At 42.6% G+C, this 8936-nt stretch overlaps 1 long non-coding RNA gene across 1 annotated transcript; it reads left to right on the top strand.

Annotated features, from left to right (window-relative positions):
• Positions 1–1711: 1711 nt before the first annotated feature.
• Positions 1712–8118, top strand: LOC111774734 (uncharacterized). Its single transcript, XR_011441499.1, has 3 exons — positions 1712–1890; positions 5038–5323; positions 5560–8118. It is a non-coding gene; the product is annotated as an uncharacterized lncRNA (long non-coding RNA).
• The last annotated feature ends 818 nt before the right edge of the window (positions 8119–8936 follow it).

The raw sequence follows: 8936 nt of genomic DNA, 5'->3' as shown, positions 1-8936 counted from the left end.
GTATCTCCCACTCACACACACCCATACCTCTTCAATCTGGAATGTAAGCCAGGTGAATATAGCTTTGTTACCCACTGCATAAATAATACCAACCACGAGGCAGCTTCCAAATGACTCCAGATGTGCTCTCTTCACATTGCCAGAAAGAAAATAACTTTGAGCTAGTGTCATTTTGGCAGAGAGCTAACTCAGTGATTTTCATCTGGATGAAATAAGGAAGAACTATCAGGACTTGTCTATTACCCATGCAGGTGAGATAGAAATAGAAACATCCGCTCTGTCAAATTGAATGGCCCTGTACTTTAGCACTCTTAGATTCTGGTTTAACATCAAGATGTCTCAGGCTTTAAATGAAATGTCAAATATAATTTGGCTCTGGATTCCCAAGATATATGATTGCCCTTGGAGAAAACTTGATAACTCAGCGTTCTTGTGTCAAATGTGTATCTACCTGATAGGGTACTCTATAAAGCGGGTCCCCCCACTCTCCCTCCATCATATAAAAACCCTCAGCCAGCCTGATGAGCCAGGCTCCATTCCTTGCTTTAATGGGCATGAGACTCCACAAAGAAAATTTTTATGTCCATGAGGCAAAGGCCACTGTTCAGAGTTCTCTTTGAGAATCTAATCTGCACAGAATATGACAGCCCAGTATTATAAAATGCAGAGACTTTCAAAGTGTTTGGACACAGCTGACCATGCCCATAATAATATATCACACATACTCCCTTCCTTTCAAAGTGTTCTTTCTGAGTTCCTCATTTCACTTCCCCTTGCTTGGCATTATCCAGCCCTGGTGGTCTACTGGTTAGGGTTTGGCACTCTCACCACAGTGAGAACACAGTGAATACAGTGGCCTGTGTTCATTTCCCAGTCAAGGAACACCATCACCTGTCTGTTAGTTGTCATACTGTGGCAGCTGTATGTTGTTGTGATGCTGAAAGCCATGCCACCAGTATTTCAAATACAGCAAGTTCACCCATGGTGGACGGGTTTCAGTGAAGCTTCCAGACTAAGACAAACTAGGAAGAAGGACCTGGCCACACACTTCCAAAAAAATTGGCCATGAAAACCCTGTGAATAGCAGCAGAGAATTGTCTGATACAACACCAGAAGGATGGCACAAAAAGACCAGGCAGGGTTCTGCTCTGCTGTACACAGGGGCGCTAGGAATTGGAATCCACTCAACAGCACTAACAAGAAAAACCTTGGCATTAATTTTCCTCATTTGTGGAAGAATCAGACTCAGTCCCAAAATCCAACTGAAAAGAGTATTTAAAGAAAAAAATATAGAACAGCTTGTTTCTTTAAAGCGAAAGAAACTCACAGCCTAAACTTGGAAGGACTGAGGGGCAGGTATTCGCTCAGGAGCTGCTGGACAGTGGAGATTGATAGAGCAGTGAACGCGATCAGAAGACTCACAACCTGGTCCAAAGTGATTTTCGAAAACTAACATGGTAGATAAAGAAATCTGACAGCCTTAGCCTTGAGTGTACGTAAACCTTTTAGTGGAATTTGATCTGTCACAAAGGGCCTTTCTCTCACTGACACACTGCCGTGTCAGAAATTCCAAACCACAGCTGGTATGCTGAGTGTAAATATGGCTGTGAAATGTGTCACTGGGAGGGGTAGTGAGTTCCCCTTGACCTTGTCCTTATAAAAAGGGGAAATTAGGACACAGAGACAAAAACACACAGAGGGAAGATGATGTGAAGACACAGGGAGAACACCACGTGAACATGGAGGATTGGAGTAATGCATCCACAAGCCAAGGAATGCCTGAAGCTACCAGAAGCCAAGAGAGAAGCATGGAGTAAATCGTTCTCTAGCATCTTTAGAGGAAGGTTAGCCCTGCAAACACTAGATTTCAGACTTTCAGACTCCAGAACGGTGAGATAATTTACTTGTATCGTTCTATGTCACCCAGTTTGTGTGTTTTGTTATGGAAGCACTATTAAAATAATATAGAAGGCAAGAATTATCATTCCTATGTTACAGATGTGGAAACTGAGGCGGAATTCAAATTCAGCTCTGTCTGACTCCAGAGCTCATACGCACGCAACCATAGCAATGTTTCTAAACCGGCTTCCCTGGGCCTGAGAGTCATAGACAGGTGCTCAGAATTCGAAGCATTCAGTCAAAAAATTCTTAATTTTCTGTTTGCATTTCAATGGTTTTTGAAATGATGAGTGTATATGGGCTTATCTTAATGGCTATGTAGTAATCAAACACTACTCATGATTTCCAGGTCCAAACTTCTGTTTCTGTTGGTGATGAAGTTGGTATCAATTGTTGCTATTTTAATCATCCCAAAATAATGAGAAAAAGAGCACAACATGCTGCTTATGTAAATAATGATTTTAGCACAATGTGAAGTCCGAATAGCAACACAGCTGATTGTATGAAAAGTGGTCACAGTAGCTGAAATGACAAAACTGTAGGTTAATTGAGTCATCATCAAATGAAACCTAATAGCACACTCAGGTTGGCCTCAAAAGGGTGCTGCATGTCAGTCAGAGCCACTTGATGCCTGAATGATGATTTTGCTTCAAATACCATCATCGCGTATGAGGAATATTGTTAATATAAATTTTATTGGGCTGTATATTTGTTTCTGTTTAATAACTTTATTATGTTTATTATTGTGTTAAGAGGCAGAGGCATTAAAACCTTATATCTACTTTTATGATTGTACAAGAGGTAGGAGAATGTATTGAGACATTAAGTTGTGTTTTGCGGTCCGCATTGGCCACCACTTCCATTCCAGAGGGTAGTCAAGTACTTCGTGTTCTCTCACATCAGGAGCATTGGTGGGGCCATAACTGAAGATGCTTGAAGACCACATCACACAGGGCCTTCTGGAAAAGCCTCACTTTCTGAGGAAATATGCTGAGTACACAGGAGGAGGAGGGAAGGAGACAAAGGTCCTTGCTAGAGAGAGAGGAAGATGTAGAGAAAGTGATGGCAGATTTACCGGAGTCTGGGAGGAGACAAGGCACTGAGAGTCCCTCAAGTGATGGAAATCCATATCTTACTCCCTCCAAGGACAAGGCTTGGAAGATGGGGTAAATGGCTGCTTAGTGTGGGAGAAGTGGATCCTAGGAATCCAGGGTCCAATTCCTGGGCCTCAAACACAGTCTAGAGAGAGCAGAACAGTAAACCCTAAGTCACCTTGAGAACTTGGATGAGGCCATCTCATTGATTACTAGTAGGACCAATGGCTTACATGCTTTGTCACTGACTAAGACCCTCCCAAGACATTCACATGACCCTTAGTAGATGCATTGGATGAGATGCAGGGAGCCCCAATGAGACTAAGATTCATTTTCTTGCTGGCCTGGCAGGATGAGGGCTCAGAGTCTTATTTAATCCGAATGAAAGTACCTAAAGTAATGCAACATATCTGGCACATTCAAGTGGTTTACATACCTATTTAATTAATGTTATAATTTAAAATTATCTAAGTCAATACTTTGGGTCTGAAATAATTTTTTTCTTCCAAAAGAAGCCTGAACAATACTGGGTTTAAAATGCATGGCATTACTCAGAATTGCCTCCTACAGTAGCAACTAACAGCTTAGCATGGGTTAATCTACTTGCTAGCTAGCTGTCACCTTGGAAACCGAGGAGCAGAGCCCCGAGGGATGGGGCAAGTGGATTTATAGACTTAAATAACAATTCCAGATAACAAGAGAAGAAATGTCACAGGTAGTTCATGATTAATTGCCAAATGAGTAGCACAAACAATAACTGCTGAAAAATAAGAGCTCCCTACATTTTCTCGGGTTAGAGTTTTATACAACATTTTCATACACTTACTTTACTTAGCTTTACTGAAGTAGAAAATGGACTGTGGCCATATGAACCTGCTCCAACACCACCAAATACACCTCTTCTCCCACAGACCCGACTTGCAGACTTGCTGTACTTTGAATTCACCAAACTCTCCGTCAGTAAGCTTGTTCTCATGCCTCTGCCTAGAATTCTCCCCTCTCTGTCCTTCCTGATGAAATCCTGCTGGTCCTTCTAGGGCTCACTCTTCCCCAAGCCTGGCCTCCTGAGGTACTCCTGCCTCTTCTGTCCCTGGAACTTGGTTAGTGTCTGGCTCCATTTAACGGTTATCAACGTGGTTCAGAATAGTTGGTGTTTAATGGGACATCTCTAATTGTCCTAGAATCTGGGCTAAAACTGAAGACAATAGATGAGTATTCACACATTCCAGAGAGAAGCTGAATACTCCTAAACCAGCCACACTGAGTGAAAGAATAGTAGATATGTGAAAGGCAGTTGGGTGAAAGAATAGAAAGTTCTTGGCTTTTCCCAACCAACGGGCTGGAGGAAGGGCTTGAGGAGCATCATTTATAGATCCTGGGTGTGGCTGCAAAAAGTGAAGAAAGGAGTCCCACCCCCCAGTGGGATATTTACTGTGCCACCAAGTCACAGGCTTCACAGCAGCTGGGGATCCAAGTGAAGCACGGGGAGCGTTCTTGGAAGACCTTGAGTTAGGAGACATATGTGGACAGATAGTCTGGGACCTGCTTCCTACCCGGAGGAGTCTCACAGCATAGTGGCCAGAGCAGCCCAGGGTGGCAGGGAGAAGGCAGCAGGCAGCTTTAGAGCAGCGTTGGGCTTGACAAGTGCATGTGAGTTTCCTGTGGACCAAGTACATGGCTCAGAGGATGGCTGAGCTGGAGGCAACTTGATGAGATCCTACCCAAAAGGGCTGGACACCTGTAGATTGACCTCCGTGGGATAGGGGTTAGATAGGGGCTGCCAGGGGTCATCCAGAGAATGTGGCCCCTGTATTAGGAAACTGCACTGCAGAAATACCCATGTTGGAGGTTGGGTGGTGGCGCTGTGCAGCAGGTCCCATGAACAACCTACCAATGTGCCTCCTGTAGCATTTGGACACCTGCTACAGCCAAGGGCACAGATGCTTGCCTCCAAACCAGTAGCCGTGTAAGTCTTTGCCTGCCTTATCCTTCCAATGTCTAATACCTGACCTCATCTCTCCCACCACCACCCCCAACCCTGAAGGAACATGAGGCAGGAGGCGGGAAGGTGAAGGAAGAAAGAAGAAACAGATCACACTGGTCCCCGCCCTGGTCACCAAGGCACACGTAAGCCTGCTCTGAGGGAACGAGAGAAGCTTTAAATTATATGTCATCTTGAAGTTTGAAAAAGGACAGAATGAGGCTTTTGAATGCCTGAAAGGGACTCTACATTGTCAAAAAGGAGTAAAAGAGATTGGACAGCTATGGAACCTGCCCAAGATGTCATCGAGAGGCAAAGAAGGGAAATGAGATAAAGCATGAAGGAAATGGTAAGAGGACAATAAAGCCATTTCCTGCTTATACTCTACAAAGTTCAGCCTAAGTAACAAATTCATTTTATTTTTTACTTATATATGTATAGATATGTGTGTGTTTATATGTACATGTGTCCGTGTGTATGTATATAAAGGAGATGTTTGTTTGTATGTATGTGGACATACATATATCCTTTTAGTCTGTAGCTTTTTGAGGAAAGAGGCATATTTGTTCACTTTTATATCCCCAGCCCCTGGCACGCTGATTATTGTGGAGGAAGATGAAGTGCTGCCCCAGGGGGATACAAACACACACCATCTGGCGCATCCACAAGTGTCAGGCTGTCAGACACAGCAACCCTGGGACCACACTTCGCTCTCTCTTCCCAATGACAGTCACTTCCAATCAACGCTGTGAATCCAGGTGGCATCCTAAGAGGGCCTGGAGTCATTACAGAGAATTCTTTTATCCTCCCAACTCTGCTTGTCTCCAAAGGCCCACAGAGCTGGGGTGATAACTCCTATGGCCAGGGACATTCACTTATATATCACTCACCCGCTTTGTCTGAGGGTTTCTACCTGTCAGCTGTCCAAATGACAAATGCCTTCAACACGAAAATGGAACGTCCAAAGTCATCTTTTATAAAAATGACTTCTCTGTACAACTAGGCTTGTGTGAGTTCCCAGCAGTAAGTGAAATTTCTACGGGAGAACTTGAAGGTAAAATGGGTGGAGAGGAGGAGGTATCTTTGGCATATTTTCCTGAGTAAACTACTTAAAGGTATTGTTCTAATTATCTATTGCTATGCAACAAACCACCCCAAAATATAGCAGCCTAAAACGACTATTTTATTTGGCTCACACTTTTGTGGGTCAGGAATTTAGGAAAGGCTGGAATGGGGAGTTGAATGCTGAACCATGTAGCACCAGCTGGGGTGGTGGAGGGGGCGGGGGCAGCTGAGGAAGGAGGATTCACATCCAATATGGTGTCTTCGCTGGTTGCTCTGAAACCTGGGCTGGATGCCTGGCAGTTGATTCTGGCTGATGGCTGGGAGCCCAGCTGTGGCTGTTGGCCAGAGAGCTGACACTTGGTCTCTCCATGTGGCTTGAGCTTCTCACAGCAGGTGGCCAGGTTCCAGAGCAAGCATCCCAAGAGCGAGGGTACCAAAAGGCCCAGGCAGATGCTGTAGGCTTCTTATGACTAATCCCAGAAGTCCCAGAACATCGTTTCTGCCACATTCTTTTGGTCAAGCAAATCACTAGGGGAGCAGAATTAGACTCCATCTCTCAATGACAAGAATAACAAAGAATCTGTGGCCATTTTAATCTACCACAGGGATGTTGAGATGTATTCCACATGAAGGGGAGTGACTCCCTCTTCAGCTACTCCTTTCTTCACCTCATCTTTACATACACATGGTACAGAATGGAGATGATAGTGAAATAAAAGCCAAGCCTTCATTACGCCCAGAGTCAACTAATTGTTATTACCTGAGCAAGTCCTCTAACTTCTTGCGTCTCAGAAAGGAGATGTTTTCCTAGGTTACAGTGAAGTTAGAGGTCACATACTTGTGGAGCATGTAAGCCAAACCCAGTCCACAGATTTGTTTGGTGTGAACATTGCTTTAATATACACATATATACATATATACATATGTGTGTGTGTATGTACACACATACTTTTTACTTAATTGACACACTTAAAGGCTAGATGATGCCGTATAAAATTCAGATGATCTGAGAAAACTGGACATGCATTCCAGCATGGCAAAAGCTGCCTGGAGTGGAGGGTCGGCTGCCTTCTTTAGATGGTGCGGCCACTCTCTCATGTGTCTACACAACTCATATATTACATGAGTAATATGGCCAGGGCCAGATAGGCATGCAAGTTTGCTTCTCTACCACATGGTATAATGGTTAAGAGCACACAGATGCTGCCTTTAGTGGCATGTACTCAAATTCCGGCGCTGCCATTTATAAGCTACACGACCTTAGGGAAGCTTTTTAACTACTTGCTGCTTAATTTCACTGTCTGTCTGTTAGGAACAACAATAGTGACCTGCCTCACAGGTTTTATGAAGCTGAAATGAATTTACATTATGATATGAATACATAATTAAGATAATAATTAACATATTAATAAATAGGTGAACAGTGCCTAGCATGTATTATCATTTTCACAGTACTGTAATCATAATAAGAATCAAATGAAAAGATTCAGGTAAAATTATTTTGAAAATGTTTAGGCATTATATACAAGTCCTAAATTATTATATTTCTATTACATGCAATACAGAAGATTTCTTACAGGTGGTTTCTCCAACCTTCTCTGAATACTTCTGGGGCAAGAAACTTACCTCCACTTGTCTTAATCTTGTGACAATTCATTCCACGGTTAGTTCTGTTTTTAGAAACGTTTTCCTTAAATTAGGCCTTCCTCACTTCTGTGAACTTCTATAGGACTTATTTTCTGTACTTTTCCTTTGGCATCATCTCCCTTATTTCCTTACTTAGCTAATTTATTCTTTCTTCCACATGTATCATGTGTCAGACACGGTGCAGGGGACAAAGAATACAACACGGAATAGCACCCAGCTCCCACATGAGAGAAGCTTAGAGATCAGTGTTCCTGATTCCTTGTATTGTAGGATGCCACATGCAATAACTGTTTTACTCTTTCCTGCATAAAAATAAGCTTGCCTTTTACTCTCATGTGTTACCGTTTATTAAGTGCTTCCACAGACCTTATATCAATTGGCTCTCAGAAGGACTCTGTGAAATAAACTGTATTATTCCAATTTTAGAGATACAGACACTGAGGTTTGTGCAGTGCTCTCTCCACACCACCCCTCTGACACACCTCCAGGGACTGGCATAGAGTTGGGCTCTAGGGTGCACTTGAAGAAAGGGTTCAGTAAATGAATAAACTATACCTGAGTGAACCAGGAGCTGAAGTAGCTCTAGCCAACATCATTCCCAACACTGAGCAGCTAGTTCAGTTCAAAGATAGTGCAGCCTGTTAGAAAACAACACATCCAGGCTGGAGGAGTATGACGACAGAGGACTCCTCGAGGAGCATCTCCAGGAAAACATGGAAATGGTGAATTGTCTGATGTGTTTGACTCTCTAATGCCTGTGACAAAAAGCTATTGGAGTATATGAAAAGAATTAGCAATAGATACATAGAAAATTGATCAAATTTTAAAATGAGCCAATTATTAAATCTGGAAAAAACAAAAATATATATCAGAAAAGAAACATAATTTAGGTACAATACATAGCTCAGAAGTAAAAGAAACTTAGTCATATTGAATTAACTAAACATATTTACATAACTATATTGGGAGGATAGGAAGAATAGAAGCAGAGAGTGGTCAAAGAATGCTAGATCTTTGCTATAATTACGAAATAATAATGACTGAAACAGATAAATCAAGAAATAACAGTACTAGCGTATTATTTAGGATTACAGATTCAAGGACCAGAAGAAAAACTAAAAGAGTTGAAAAAGCCTGGCTCTGGGAAGCAAGACTTGGGAGCAAAGAGGGATGGGATAGAGATGAGACATCATAAGCCTGTTAGAATGTATTATTTGACTTTTTAACCTCATGCAGGTATTACTTTGTTG

The sequence above is a fragment of the Equus caballus genome, chromosome 8, assembly GCF_041296265.1.
Source record: "Equus caballus isolate H_3958 breed thoroughbred chromosome 8, TB-T2T, whole genome shotgun sequence".
In the NCBI taxonomy this organism is placed as follows: domain Eukaryota; kingdom Metazoa; phylum Chordata; class Mammalia; order Perissodactyla; family Equidae; genus Equus; species Equus caballus.
The sequence above is the reverse complement of the archived record's forward strand: the minus strand, read 5'-3'. Positions and strand labels throughout refer to the sequence as shown.